Source organism: Meles meles, chromosome 2, assembly GCF_922984935.1.
Source record: "Meles meles chromosome 2, mMelMel3.1 paternal haplotype, whole genome shotgun sequence".
NCBI classification, from domain to species: Eukaryota; Metazoa; Chordata; class Mammalia; order Carnivora; family Mustelidae; genus Meles; species Meles meles.
In genome coordinates this window covers 161,750,090-161,766,395 of record NC_060067.1, presented here as the reverse complement: position 1 = coordinate 161,766,395, position 16,306 = coordinate 161,750,090, and the positions used below count along the sequence as shown (strand labels likewise).

Below are 16,306 nucleotides of genomic sequence, written 5' to 3'. Positions count from 1 at the left end.
TATAAAAATACATTATATGTTTATAAAAAAAAAAAAATTGGAAGGGGAGGTGAACCATAAGAGACTATGGACTCTGAAAAACAACCTGAGGGTTTGAAGGGTCAGGGGTGGGAGGTTGGGGGAACAGGTGGTGCGTAATAGGGAGGGCACGTTTTGCATGGAGCACTGGGTGTTGTGCAAACAATGAATACTGTTACTCTGCGGTGGGGCTGTTTCTGACTCTTGCCTTTTGGGGATCAGCAAATAAATTTCTTTATTAAAACTGGAAAAAAAAAAAAAAAACAAGACTCATCTGTATGCTGCCTACAAGAGACTCATTTTAGACCTAAATACATCTGCAGATTGAGTGTGAGGGGATTGAGAAATACTTATCATGGAAGTTGATGTCAAAAGAAAATGGAGATAACAATACTTATATTGGACAAAATAGACTTTAAAACAAACACTGTAGCAGACAAAGAAGGACACTATATAATAATAAATTATATTTTATTTAATCCAACAAAAAGATATAACTATTGTAAATATTTATATCCCCAATATGGAAGCACACAAATACATAAAACTGTTAAAAACAAACATAAAGGAACTAACTGATAGTGATACAATAATAGTAGGGTATTTTAACACCCCTCTTACATTAATGGACAGATCATCTAGACAGAAAATTAACAAAGAAACACTGGCTTTGAATGACGCATTAAATCAGATGGATTTAACAGATATATTTAGAACACTCCATAAAACAGCAGAATATTCTTTCTTTTCAAGTGTACATGAAACATTCTCCAGAATTTGTTTTGGGCCACAAAACAAGGTGCAACAAAGTAAAAAAGATCAAAGTCATACCTTGCATCCTTTTGTACCACAGCATTGAAAACTAGAAATAAACCACAAGAAAAAATCTGGAAAAAGCACAAATATATGGAGGTTAAATAATATGTTAATAAACAATGAATGGGCCAACCAGGAAATCAAAGAAACCACAAATTACATGGAGAAAAAAAAACAATAGTTGAAAACCTTTAGAATGCAGCAAGTGCAGTTCTAAGAGGGAAGTTTAGACCAATACATTCTTACTTCAAGAAGAACAATCTCAAAGAAACAAACTAACTCCCTAAAGGATGTTGAAAAAGAATAAACAAAACCTAAAAACAGCAGAAAAAAGGAAATAATAAAGGTTAGAGCATAAATAAATGATACAGAAACTAAAACTAAACAAAAGAACAACAACAAAACAAAACCACAAAAAATCCGAAACAATAGAACACTCAATAAAACAAAGAACTGGATCTTTGAAAAGATCAACAAAATTGATAAAGCTTTATCCAGACTCGTTAAAATAATAGAGAGGACTCAAACAAAATTACAAATGAAAGAAGGGAAATACCAACTGACACCACTGAAATACAAAGGATTTTAAGAGAATATTATGAAAAATCACATGCCAAAAAATTGGACAACTTAGAAGAAATGGATGAATTCTTAGAAACATATAACCTCCCAAAGTTGAAGCAGGAAGAAGTAGAAAATTTGAGCAGACTGATAGCCAGCAATAAAATTGAACCAGTAATAAAAAAAACTCCAAGCAAACAAAAGTCCAGAACCAGATGGCTTCACAGGTGAATTCAACCACACATTTAAAGAAGAGTTAATACCTATTCTTCTTAAACTTCTCCAAAAAATAGAAGAGGAAGGTAAGTTTCCAAATGCATTCTATGAAGCCAGAATTACCCTGATACTGAAATTAGATAGACACCAAAAAAAGAAAAAGAGAGAACTATAGGCCTATATCTTTGATGAACATAGATGCAAAAATCCTCAACAAAATATAGGCAAACCAAATCCAACAATACATTAAAATAATCATTTGCCATGCTCAAGTGGGATTTATTCCTGGATGCAAGGGTCATTCAATATTCACGAATTAATCATTGTGATACTTCTCATCAACAAGAGCAAGCAACACCATATGATCATTTCAATAGACGCAGACAATGCATTTGACTAAGGACATCCATTCATGAAAAAACCCTCAACAAAGTAGGTTTTTGTGGACTCCGAGAAACAAACTGAAGGGTTTTGGAAGGGGGCGTGGGGGGATGGGTGAGTCTGGTGGTGAGTATTAAGGAGGGCAGGTATTGCATGGAGCACTGGGTGTGGTGCATAAACAATGAATCTTGGAACACTGAAAAAATAAAATTAAATTAAAATAAAGGGAAGATATCTTGCCATAATAAAGCCTTATATGAAAAACCCACAGCTAATGTCATACTTAGTGGTTAAAAAATGGGGAGCTTTTCTCTCAAGGTCAGGAACAAGACAAGGATGTCCATTCTCACTACTTCTATTCAACATAGTACTGGAAGTCGTAGCCAGAACAATAGGAAAACAAAAAGGAATAAAAGGCATCTAGATGGGTAAGGAAGAAGTAGCACTGTCACTATTTGCAGATGATATGATACTATATATAGAAAACCCCAAAGACTCCACCTTTGGAGTCTCCAACTACTCCTCCAACTACTCCAACTATGAAAACAGATAAAGGAATTCAGTAAAGTTGTAGTATACATTATCAATGGACAGAAATCAATAGCATTTCTATACATCAATAATAATGCAGCAGAAAGAGAAATTAAGAAAATAATCCCATTTACAATTGCATCCAAAATAATTAGATACCTAGGAATAAAACCAACCAAAGAGGTGAAAAGACCTATGCTTTGAAAACTAGAAAACATTGATGAAAGAAGTTGAAGACACCACAAAGAAATGAGAAGAAATTCCATGCTCATGAATTGAAAGAACAAATATTGTTAAAATGTCTATACTACCCAAAGCAATCTACACATTTAAGGCAATCCCTGCTAAAACCAACAATATTTTTGACAGAACTAAAACAATTCTAAAATTTGCATGGAACTACAATACACCAAGAATAACCACAGCAATCTTGAAAGAGAAAACAAAACAAAACAAAAAAAACAGAGGTGTCACAATTTCAGACTTCAAGTTATATTATGAGGCTGTAGTAATCAAGACAGTATGGTACTGGCACAAAAATAGACACATAAATCAATGGAACATAATAGAAAGTCCAGAAATAAACCCACAAGTATATGGTCATTTAATGTTTCATAAAAGAGGCAAAAATATGTAATGGGAAAAGATAATGTCTTCAACAAATTGTGTTGGGGGAAGTGGACAGCTACATGAAAAATAAAATGGACACTTATACTACATACAATAATAAATTCAAAATGGATTCAATACCTAAATGTCAGATATGAAACCATAAAAATCCTAGAAGAGACCACAGGTAGTAATTTCTCTGTCATGGACCATTACAACATCTTTCTAGGTATGTCTCTTGAGATAAGGGAAACAAAAGAAAAAATAAACTCTTGGGACTACATCAAAATAAAAAGCCTCTGTATGGCAAAGGAAGCAACAAAAAAACTAAAAGACAACCTACAGAAGTGGAGAAAATATTTGCAAATGACATATCTGATAAAGGGTTAGTACCTAAAATATATAAAAACTTATGCAACTGAACACTAAAAATTAATTCTATTAAAAATGGTTAAAGATAAGGGCACCTGGGTGACTCAGTGTGTTGGGGCCTCTGCCTTTGGCTCAGGTCATGATCCCATGGTGCTGGGATTGAGCCCCGCATCAGGCTCTCTGCTCATCCGGGAACCTGCTTCCTCCTTTCTCTCTGCCTGCCTCTCTGCCTACTTGTGATCTCTGTCTGTCAAATAAATAAATAAAATTAAAAAAAATGGTTAAAGATATAAACAGACATTCCTCCAAAGAAGACATGCAGATGACCAACAGAACAATAAAAAGATGCTCAACATCACTGATCAGCAGGAAGATGTAAATCAAAACTGTAATGATATATTACCTCACACTTTTCAGAATGGCAAAAAAAAAAAAAATAAATAAATAAAAAACCTCAAGGAACAACAAATATTGGTGAGGATGTGGAAAAAACCCTTGTGTGTTGTTGGTGGGAATGCAAACTAGTATAGCCACTGTTTAAGACAGTCATGAGATTCCTCAAATAATTTAAAATAAACTACCCTACAATCCAGTAATTACATTACTGGGTATTTACCTAAAGAATGTGAAAACACTAAGTTGAAGGGATGTATGCCCTACTATGGTTATTGTGGCATTACTTAACAATAGCCAAACTGTGGAAGCAGTCCAAGTGTCCATTGATAGAGGAATGAATAAAGAAGAAGTGGAATAAAGAAGAAGAAAGGAAGAAGTGGAGATATATATATACACACACACATACACACACACATACATACACACACATATGTCCAGAACCAGATGGCTTCACACATATATGAATATATATATTCATATATATGTATATATATATGAATAATATTCTTATATTCTTATAATATTATAAGAATATTATTCAGCCATAAAAGAGACTGAAATCTTGCCATTTGCAGCAGCATGGATGGATCTAGAAAGTATAATGCCAAGTGAAATAAGTCTACCAGAGAAAGACAAGACCATATGATTTCACTCATATGTGGATTTTAAAAAACAAAATAACAAAAAAAGAAAAGAGATAATCAAAAACAGATCCCAAAGAAACCAGACTCTTAACTATAGACAACAGAGGGATACCAGAAGGTAGGTGGGTAGGGGGAATGGGTGAAATAAGTGAAGGGCATTAAGTATATACTTCTCTTGATGAACACAGTGTAATATATGGAACTGTTGAGTCACTATACTGTACACCTGAAACGAATATAACACTGTATGTTAACTATGCTGGAATTAAAATTAAAAAAATACATTTAGTCTGGATTTCTTGCCTTGGTTTGTGAGGTGTATAACAGAATATTAAATTCTGTAGGGAGCTCAGTCCCTGTGGAGTTTATAAGCAAGTTAAGAGAGGCAGGTAATTATTGAATTAACATTAAGATATTCATGAACTAGAGTTGATATTCTTTAAATTTGCCTTTTTTATACTGATTCACTGAAGTATTCTAAATTCTCCATTCCTTTGGAAATATATGCTAACTATGGTCAGGATATTCTGAGCACCCACAACTACTAGACTATTCTTTACCTGGCCTCTTTGCTTCTTCCTACACCAGTTGAGTCATTTTCTTGTCAAGAATGAATTTTTGGTTCCCCAGCATATTTATGACAGTTGTATATATTTCTGTAACTATCTATGATAAGTAAATATTGTAGAAACTAATGATATTGAGTGTGGATAAAAAAGGTATTATTTCTATAAAGACTAAGTTGAATGCTTTAGAAAGATGATAAAGGTTAAAAAAAAATCCTATTGAATTATGTATGGGCAAGACAACTACAAAAGATTGGGGAAGATCTTAAATTTCCAAAGCACTTGCATGCACATTGAGTATTGTGGTAGTGCTTAGATTTTCACTCTATTTCAATAAAATGCATGATGGAATTCATGGGTTATTGCAAGAAAGGTATTTTAGGATTTCAATCCCCAGGTTCATACCTAAAGAAAAGGCCATGGTACTGAAAGTAATGTAACATTTTGCATCAACTATACTTTAATCAAAAAAAAAGAGAGAAGACCTTGGTTCTGTATCAATATATTGGCAAATATATACATGTTTTTAGACAAAGAAATTAAGATATGCCTATTTTTGATTCCTTTCTTAAACGAACTTTAAAAAATTTACTTAGTTACTGGTAAATTTGCCCATACATGTTAGGAGGACTTTTAGAATGATGAGTGATAAGAACAAACTGAAGATAATTGTTTTGTTTCAAAAATTACCAGAGTCATGAAATGAGAAGACAAAGCATGAAAAAAATTCTTTGGAATAGAGTTTATTCCTATTAATTGGGAGGGTGAGAAGTTACTGGTAAAGCTTTGTTTTGTATTTCTCAAAGTCTTTGCATAAAAATAATCTCATGTGGAATTGAAAGAGACTTCTTCAAGAGAAAAACAACTGTTCATCCATAGGAATGTAGACCTTTTCAAGTTTTAAATGGAGTAACGTGGATGATGAGTGATTCTTCCTGAACATAAATCTGGGATTTATTCTTAGATCATTAATTTCTCAGTGACAACTCTTTCTTATGTTTCTTCAATGACAAGAGTGGGAGTTAGGAGAATTCTAAATTTCAGCATTATTGGCTTGACTCTTTCAATGTAACAACTGTCAGTGGGACAAAATGGTAACAACTTCTCGTCCTCTGTGACAGTCTTGTTTCAGGATTAAGTGAGACAATGCAATGGGCACTCTGTGCAAGAAGGAAAGCCCTATGTACAAATGATAGGCATTATCTGCTGTGGCTGGAGCACAGTAGATATTTAATGACTTTTGTCCAAACACAGACGGCAGAGAGAATTTTTTTTGTTGTTGTTGATGTGTTCTGTTGACATATATTACATGAATTGCAGACTCCTCTTAGGGGATTTGAACATTAATTCATCCATTGTTGACTTTTCCATTTCAGCCCAGTGGGGCATGTTAGTGATCTCTTTATAATAGCCAAGAGGAAGAAAAATGCTCTGAGTGTCAACACTGCATAAGGAAATCTGCTGCCTGTTGTCTCTGTGTGAAATTTTTACCTTGCTTTCTGGTATGCTAACTGAAGTCTAAGAGTACTTCCCATCTTTATTGATGATTTTGTTAGAACTATCTAAAAGAGCTTCAATGATCACATTGGTTTCTAAAATAGGTAAAGTTATCCATTATAACTGAAAGGGTGATTAGTTTCATTATAAAAAATAGTAGAAAACATGTTATCTAGTAAAGTAAATACTCTTTTCTCTGGAGGCAGGCATTGGATTTTTCTTTGGGTTTCTTTAGTTTTTTTTTCCTTTGGCTTCATCTTTGATAAATAGATTCTAGGATACATAAATATATTTATTCAAATATGCCTCTCTCCTCTTCAGGCACCTCCTGCCAACTTCCTTAGTATGTAAACTTATTCTTACCAAAAAGATCAATTGAAATGAGAATATTAATTTATTTAGGCGTGATATGTTTCAGGACAAACTACCCGAAAATGGGGCACCTTGGCATCTTGCTTTTTTCAAAGAGAAGGAATTTGAAAAATGGCATGTGCAAGAAAGACTTTCTGATCTTCCTCTCTATATCAGGATGAAAGGAGCATTCTTATCTCTGAAGATAAAGGGGCACAGAGAGGAATCGGAAGGATCGGCTTTGCTCAGTTTCCCCATTTACTACACTTAGTTCATACTCTTTGTTCTACCTTATCTTTCCACAACCTTCAAGCCTTCAACAAACCTAGCAAAAAACACACAGGCTTAACTATTTCTTTAGGTCTTCCTTTCCTTATGAAGGTTCTCATGTTATATAAACTTAAATTAATTTATATGCTTTGCTCTTATTAATCTGTCTTTTGTTTTAGGAGTCCCAGTCAAGAACTTAAAAGAATAGAAGAAAAAGATATTTTTCCTCCCCTACAAGTGTATGTATGTTGATGTTGCTTTCATAAAAATATAACTATGTACTACTGCTCAATATCGCCAAAAAAGTACACTAATAATAGTATTATTATTATGGGTTTTTAGGTTCTACCTAAAACCAAAATTCAGTCGTCATTTATTGAGAGCTTGTAGTGCTCCAGCCTCTAGAGTCTAAAAAGATGATCTCATTTAACCCCTCTATCAATCCTGAAAAGTAGATATTTTGTACAGATAAGGAAACAGACTCAGATGAGTGAAATGACTTGCTTAAAGTCAAACAAATTCTAGGAGGATGAACAAAGGTTTGAATCCAAAACTTTGAATCCTAAGAAAAGGCTCTGGACCCAGTGGTTCCAAACCTATTGCACAGGAGAATCACAGGAGACATTTTTAGGAACATTCCCTCATCTAGGTAACACATCTTAAAATTATTAATTGAATTTGGATGTGATGGCACATGATTCCACTGTGCAATCAGGGTTAAAATACAGGTTAATCAATATCTTTGGTTCCCTAAAATCGAATGACAGAGCAGATATGAAACCTAGTTCACTTTTTCTTCTTTGCTGTGCTGTTTCATGCAAGTATGAAGAGGACTAGAGCTAATGCTTCTGCCTGATTCCCACATGCAGGCTAAGCCTTAGGAAGAGCTTCTCAGCAAACAGCACAGGTAGAACATTGGCAAAGAAATCCATTGACTGTAAGATGATAAAAATTGTGTTGTTTGATCTTACTTATTAGCCTAGATATGTTCCCTAGATATGTTCCCTAGCTCAGAGGTTAGTATGAGATTCTATCATTTTTCTAGGCAAGGACTGATGAAAAAATAATGTAGTGAAGTCAGCTGGTCATTACTTTAACTTAGTCTAAATCTTGTTTAAAACATTTAGGCTGAAAGAAGTGAAGCTACATTTCTTGGTAAATGTTTATGGAGCTCTGTCCCAGCAGTTACATAGCTCAGTATATCCACTTAATCTACAAAATTATCCAAATAAGGTATGTTTGAATTTGCCAATCTTCAATATTCTCAAGTTACGTATTTAACTGATATATTAAAATACTTACATTGTTTTAGCCTCAACTAATGCATATGTCAGTTTGTGGAATATGAGATTTTATTCTGATTTTCATCTGGAATGAATGCCTCATCTAAACACATGAGAAATATAGGCTGACAAAAATTTCTTGCTTTTGCTGCTATGTGTTCATGTATTCTGTCACATAGATCTATCTGTTCCTACATATGAATTCAGTGTGCTTATGGTCTGGACTTTATGTTGCCCAGGGTAGAGAAAAAAGAGCCTTTGCCTCAGAGTTTAAGCCTCAATACTCTTAATATTTAAGAGTTTAAGTTTAATACATATTTACATAATAAATGTGTATTAGTATATAAATATCCTCTTTTCTGCTTTGACACCCATATTTTCACCAAGGCGCTAATGCCACTTCCCTGATGCCAGAACCCCATGCCTTGGTTCATGCTTTCCAATGCCTTTTGGTCCCAGAACCCTGAGACTAATTGGAAACCCACCATTGCTTTTTTTTTTTTTTTCTTGCTTGATTATTATTACAGACTTTGGATGTCTGTAAGAATTTCTCCCCATCCCCATTTCTAAACTTTTAAACTAGATTCATAGGTTTCATGTCTCTTGGATTTCACTACTGTCAAGAACTATTTTATGTCTTTCTCCCCCTCCATTACCCACTTATTAACTAGATTCACAGACATGGTGTCTCTTGGCCACCCAAAACTGATCCACTAGGGAAACAAGTTTTCTGGTAATTGTCAACTTTGGCATCATTGTTTTTGTTCATTTGTTTTTTTTTTTTTAAAGATTTTATTTATTTATTTGACAGAGAGAGAGATCACAAGTAGGCAGAGAGGCAGGCAGAGAGAGAGGAGGAAGCAGGCTCCCTGCGGAGCAGAGAGCCCGATGTGGGGCTCGATCCCAGGACCCTGAGATCATGACCTGAGCTGAAGGCAGCGGCTTAATCCACTGAGCCACCCAGGCGCCCGTTCATTTGTTTTTTTGTGTTTTTGTTTTTTTAATCATCATTGATCAAATTTTCCAACCTAACATGACTCATGTTTATTTTATTTATTTTTAAAGATTTTATTTATTTATTTGAGAAAATGCGAAAGAGAGAATGCACTAGCTGGGGGTGGCAGGGGGAAGGGCAGAAGGAGAGGCAGATTTCCCCAGAGCAGGGAGCCCTACTCAGGACTCCATCCCAGGACCCCTGGATCATGACCTGAACCAAAGGCTGATGCTTAACTGACTGAGCCACCCAGGCACCTAACATATGTTTATAATATATGTTAAATTATAATTTTCTGGCTTCTACTTGTGTAATACAAGGGAAATCCTCAGATTTCAAACAGCAACAAAGTTAATATGGATTTTTACATTAGAAGATTTGATTACTTTGTGAGTTCCTTTTAATCTAATGTAATTTTTTTTTCCATTACATTTCTTTGTTCAAAAAACAGGAGACCAAAAGCAAAAAGGAAAAGAATATTAAAAGTGAAATAACATGATGCAAAAGATATATAAAGCTTAATCAAGGCATTTTAATTAACAGTGACTTTAGAAACCCAATTTAACCCTTCTCCCTTTATATTTGTCGTATTTGACAAAACCACATTGTGATCAGTATTTTTAGAGGCCAAGTCACAGGTAATGTGTAATGAAAAATATTACATGTGCTTATTTAGTAATTCAAAAACAAATATGTAAAAGTCTAACAAAATGCTCAAGCTTTTCTCTGTAGTTTCCTATTTCTTAAAAAGTAAATTTATCCCAGTTGTCTGTAGCATCTATTCTTCCAGACTATTCCTTGACCCTACATAGGAAAATGAGATGGTGCTTTTTTGTCTTTTTTTTTGTCTTTTTGTGGGTTTTTTTTTTTGTGTGTGGAAAGTATTGTGAAAGACAAAGTGATATAATATAAACTGACAGTTTTTACTACCCAAGTTTTCCTTAGTAATGGAATTTGGTTTCTATGTCCTGCCTTTCAGCACATTTTGTGTTTATAGCTTTTGGGAATTTGAAGGGTCCAGATAAATAATAGAGTAATATTTTCTATTATATTGTTCTCTTTTCCCCTACCTTTATTCTGAAATTTTTACAACTTAATGAAATTCTTTATTATTATTTTTATTTTGGCCAGGAAATGACTATTGTATTCTGATTTTTCAGTTTTTGTTTTAGGGGTACAATAATTTAATAAATATTTATGCAAAAATTAATTTCAAAAGCTTTTAATAGTTAACATTTTTGTCTTCTTGTCCCCTGCCCCAATGATTTTTCTTTTGTTGGTTTGCTTGAGGACAAGAGGGACTTAAAGTTCTCCTTCAGCTTGAGTAAACTTGAAACAGACAACTTCTCACCTCCAGGCTCTGACCCTTAGAAAATTTATAGTTGTAAATTCTTTCTCTCTGCCCCTTTGTGATGTAAATAATTTTAAAAAGACTCTTGCCAGTTTTACGAGCTGGGTATGCCTTTCTCAAGAAAGTGGGGACCATCTTTTGAAAATAATCTTCAAGGAAGACGGTGTTCCAATCCCTTAAGCTGTAGGTGGATAGGAGCTTAAATCTGAGTGAACATCTTGCTCCAAGTAATAAAACTTTTCCTGTCCTGAAGATATGAGAAGGCTTACTTTCTTTTTAGTAAGCCTAGTTAGCAAACACAGATGGCCTATGATCCTTCCAGCTCTTAAAAACTCCCTCATCCTTTATTTTAGTGTAGCTGAATTCAGAATGAGTTCTGGCCTCTCTCCTCCACCGTAGTAGCCTTAAATAAAATCTTCCTTCCATGCACTCTTGCCTTAATGCTTGTTTTAGTTTACTGCCTTTTTATTTGTTTAAAATATTTTAATTATTTATTTGGCAGAGATCACAAGTAGGCAGAGAGGCAGGCAGAGAGAGAGGAGAAAGCAGGCTCCCTGCTGAGCAGAGAACCCGATGCGGGGCTTGATTCCAGGACCCTGGGATCATGACCCAAGCTGAAGGGAGAGGCTCTAACCCACTGAGCCACCCAGATGCCCCCTGCCTTTTTATTTTTTAATTTTTATTTTTTAAAACATTTATTTATTTATCGGTATAGTTAACATATGTGTTATGTTAGTTTCAGATATATATACAAAATAGTGATTCAATAATTCTGTACATTACTCTGTTGCTAATCATGATCAGTGTACTCTTAATCCCCTTCATGCGGCACCTGGGTTCAGGCCAGTTAAGCCTGTCAGTTAAGTTAATTAAGCCTCTGCCTTCAGCTTAGGTCATAATCCTGGGGTCCTGGGATGGAGCGCCACATCACGCTCCTTGTTTAGCATGGAATCTACGTCTCCCTCTCCCTTAGCCCCTTTCCCTGCTCTAGCTGTTACTCTCTCTCAAATAAATGAAATCTTAGAAAGAAAACTCCTTTATCTGTTTCGCCTATTTCTCACTCATCTCCCATCTATTAACCATCAGTCTGTTTTCTGTAGTTAAGAGCCTGATTTTTGGTTTGTCTCTTTCTTTGTTCATTTGTTTTGTTTCTTAAATTCCCCATATGAGTGAAATCATGTGGTATTTATATTTCTCTGACTGACTTATAGCATTATACCCTCTAGATCCATCCATGTTGTTGCAAAGGACAAGATTTCATTCTTGTTTATGACTAATATTCTATTGTGTGTATGTGTATGTATGTATATATATACACATACCACATCTTCTTTATCCCTTCATTTATTGATGGACATGTAGGGTGCTTCCATACTTTGGTTATTGTTCTTTTTTTTTTTTTTTAAGATTTTATTTGTCAGAGAGAGAGAGACTGAGAACACAAGCAGGGGGAGTGGAGGCAGAGGGAGAAACAAGCTTCCTGCTGAGCAGGGAGCCCAACATGGAGCTCGATCCCAGGACCCTATGATCATGACCTGAGCCAAAGGCAGATGCTTACGTGACTGAGCCACACAGGCGCCCTGGCTATTATTCTTAATGCTGTAATAAACATAGGCATGCATATATTCCTTCAAATTAGTGTTTTCATATTCTTTGGGTAAATACCCAGTAGTGGCATTACTGGATCATATGGTCCTTCCATTTTTAATCTTTTGAGGAACTTCCATACTGTTTTCCACAGTGGCTGCACCAAGTTTATTGCTTCTTTAAACAGCTTTAAATGATGTACAATTTATATACCATAAAAACTATCTACTTTGAGTGTGAAATTCAATACTTTTTAGAAACATTCTATGTAAACAGTGCCATTCTATGTAAACTGGCCAGATTTATTTGAGGTTGATCAGGCGGGAATTAAGCCATGAGGACTCCAGACACTTTTCTTTGATTAATTCTTATGTATTTTGATATGAGATCTTCAGATCTTGTTTTTGTTGCTATTGTCATTTGTTTTATGCTTTTTATTTATTTGTTTATTTTTATTTTTTGTGTGTCTTTTTGGTAAAAATTAACTGTATTTTTAAACTTTACTTCATTGGGATGTGGTAGCGAAATTGGCATACACAAAAAGGATGCTGATATTGGGGCTAATTAAGGTAACTACCTTACACCAGATGGGAGGAAAATGAAATAGCAAAGATAAACATGGAAATTGGTGTTTTTGGAAAGTTAGTTCCAATGTTAGTTTTGCCATAAACTATATGACTAGATATGACTTTACCTCTCATCTGTCAATGTCTGGATTTGAGATCAGTTATATCACCATTATAACAGTGAGCCTTTTGTCAGTGGTCTGTCCTTTTGTAGCCATGTGAGACCACACAGGTCGAGGCTGAGAAGATAAGACCACAGTGGTTGAGGTGCTTTGAGGACCTGGAATTGGCTCAATAAGCCTCACTGGGTTTGCTCAGATTGGGCAACCTCGGCCCAAAGTCAGATGACTTGATAGTTTGGTGCATCATACCTAGACATTAAGTAGCAGGGAATAGAGGGATGGGGAGTGATCAGCACTAATTCTTTTTTTTTTTAATTTTTTTTTATAAACATATAATGCATTATTACCCTAGGGGTACAGGTCTGTGAATCACCAGGTTTACACACTTCACAGCACTCACCATATCGCATACCCTCCCCAATGTCCATAACCCTACCACCCTCTCCCTACTCCCCTCCCCCCGGTCACCCTCAGTTTGTTTTGTGAGATTAAGAATCACTTATGGTTTTTCTCCCTCGCTCCATCTTGTTTCATTTATTCTTTCCTACCCTCCTAACCCCCCCATGTTGCATCTCCACTTCCTCATATCAGGGAGATCATATGATAGTTGTCGTTCTCTGATTGGCTTACTTCGCTAAGCATGTTCCATCCACATCATTGCAAATGGCAAGATTTCATTTCTTTTGATGGCTGCATAGTATTCCATTGTGTATATATACCACATCTTCTTTATCCATTCATCTGTTGATGGACATCTAGGTTCTTTCCATAGTTTGGCTATTGTGAACATTGTGATCAGCAATAATTTTTGAATGAGGAAGCCAACAGAAGCAGAACACTTCAATTCTGAAAGTGGAAAAATAGCTTCTTTGGGAGACTCAGGCAGATATAGGTCATACCTAGCCCTAGATATTGGGCTGGCTGAGCTCCTTTTTCAAGAGGTTAAGCTACTCTATCCCCTACCAGCCTGTGAACCTCTGAGATTTGCAAGTGATGACTGAGAAGGCACTGAGAAGTGGACCAGAGAGGGGCTCACCCCTTACCCGAGTGGAGTGGAATTTTAGTGCTACATCTCTTTCTGATTCGGGCTTAGTAGATATTCCATATTCTTCTAACAAACCCGACTCCTTTGCCAACAACCGTCTGCACCTGCCAAACTAGAAAAAGGAAACAACAAAACTGACACATCTGTGCTGCAACAGCTCCTTCCTTCCTTTGGGTGGGGGAGGAGGGACTTTCATGTTTCACTCCCTCAAAACCCTGCTTTGGAGTCTTACATCTGTGAGTTGAAGACAAAGGGGGAAGGGTTTGAGTCAGAATATTTACTTCCCCAAACCCACCCTCTCTGAATATTGGAATTGCGGTGGTATTTTTCCTGCAAGATCCTTCTGCTTTGGCTCTAGAGGCTCCTCTTTCAGATGAGGGCATGTTGTTATTGGCAAAGATAAGCATCTAGCCAGACTCGTTCAGTGAATAGATAATGTGGGTGAAGGCTGAGAGCAGGGGCTTGGACTAGGACTTTATGTCATGATGGCACACAGGGACTGCATCAGGGAAGCCACTTTGTGATAACTGTATCAAGGCATTGTGGGGAAAATTTGGAATTTGAGATGTCCACTAAGTTAGTCCCTGAAGGCAGACATGTAGACATTGCATGTTCTGGGAGCCAGATGGAGCCCCAGTCCACTGTCCAGTTATGATCATTGTACATGGGGATGTGCTTCATCTGTGTCACCCATACAAACCAGTTGGTCTCTAGGAAACTGACCATGAAGAAAAGGCCAGAAAGCCTTTTAGTCCAAAGAATACCACCTAAATGAGGAAGACACTGGTATAGAAAGTCATCATTCTGGTAAGTCCACCCAATTTTTCTGCCGGATAATGAAATAGAAAATCTGCCAGTGGAAGTAGAGAGGCAACAAGGCTGGAGGCTCAGTTGGGAAGAAGTATTTGTGCTGGTGGTTGTCAAGCATGTAATTTTTCTTCCATGTCCCAAGCTCTCCAGAGAGGATCTCCCCCAAGGCAAAGAAGAAGGGCTGCATATTGATATCTGGGTCTTTGCAGAAGCACTTGGTGTCGAGGTGTGCTGAAGGTGCATGCAGTCCCACTAACTGCCAGGGGTTGTCTTTACGTGGCAAATCACAAAATGATGTAGCCAGTGGTTCCATGTAAAGACGCTGAAGAATGACAGATGCCCAGAGTCATTGCGGCAGCCAGCCAGTCTGGGCCTGAACTGTGCTAAATAGTGCATACAGAGGAGAAAAATCAGGAAGGAGGTCCCAGAGTGAACCAGGCAGCTACGTCCAGCAATAGGATGTGGAGTAGGTGCCCTAAGAGGAAGACATGATTGGCCTTCATGAGCCCTTCTTCCCCACCATGGTCTGTAACTGCCAGAACTCATTGGTTAGCTCTTCCTTTTTAGTAGGCCCAGCACTGGGCTGCTCCAGAACAGTCCTCCAAACTAGGAGAGAGTTCAGATACTTCTTCACAACGACCTTGTTGATATGTGGAAGGCTACAGAGGGATCTGTGGCATCCTGCCCTGTATTGTGGCTCATGGTGGGGGTACTCCCCCAGAGTGCCTGGGGCTGAGCATGCTGATTTTGTACACTCTCTGGTGGATCATGAGCCATCACACCTGGTGTGCTACGCCACCTTGTGCCAGGTAAACGTTCATGGGGTTGGCCCCTCAGTTAGGGTCTTGGCAGCCACAGAGTTGGGGGCCATCTGCACCTGGCAATGTTGTGCTCTGACAGGGTAGGGGCTGTCAAGCATGCATTTGGGAGCCTGTAGGGTAATGCACCTGTTTTTTAAATTTTTTTTTTAAATCAGTAAATACCCTTAATTATATTTGCTGTCTTCCAAAGTGTTTTAAAGTCATTGTCCTTTTTGTTCTCTTGACTGTATATAGCTAGCTAGCTAGCTTTTATTCATTTGCTTGCTTGCCTGTATTTTTTCCTGGGAATTTGGGACAATTGTGTATATTTCCTGCCATCTTGAATTACAGTTCAGTTATCTTCTAAGTAAAAGTTCTCCCAAGGTGGTCAGTCTAATGGAAGACCCCTCCAAAAGAGGACCCAAATGATATATATACCCTCTTTCTGAGGGTGAAAAAGAAGAAAATCCCCTCACATTCCTGAGGACTATAGGAATTTACTCTTGTGTTTGAGAGTGGG

The 16,306-nt window shown here is 36.7% G+C and overlaps 1 pseudogene; it reads right to left on the bottom strand.

Annotated features, from left to right (window-relative positions):
• Positions 1-14,583: 14,583 nt before the first annotated feature.
• Positions 14,584-15,857, bottom strand: LOC123937581 (annotated as a pseudogene).
• Positions 15,858-16,306: the final 449 nt, after the last annotated feature.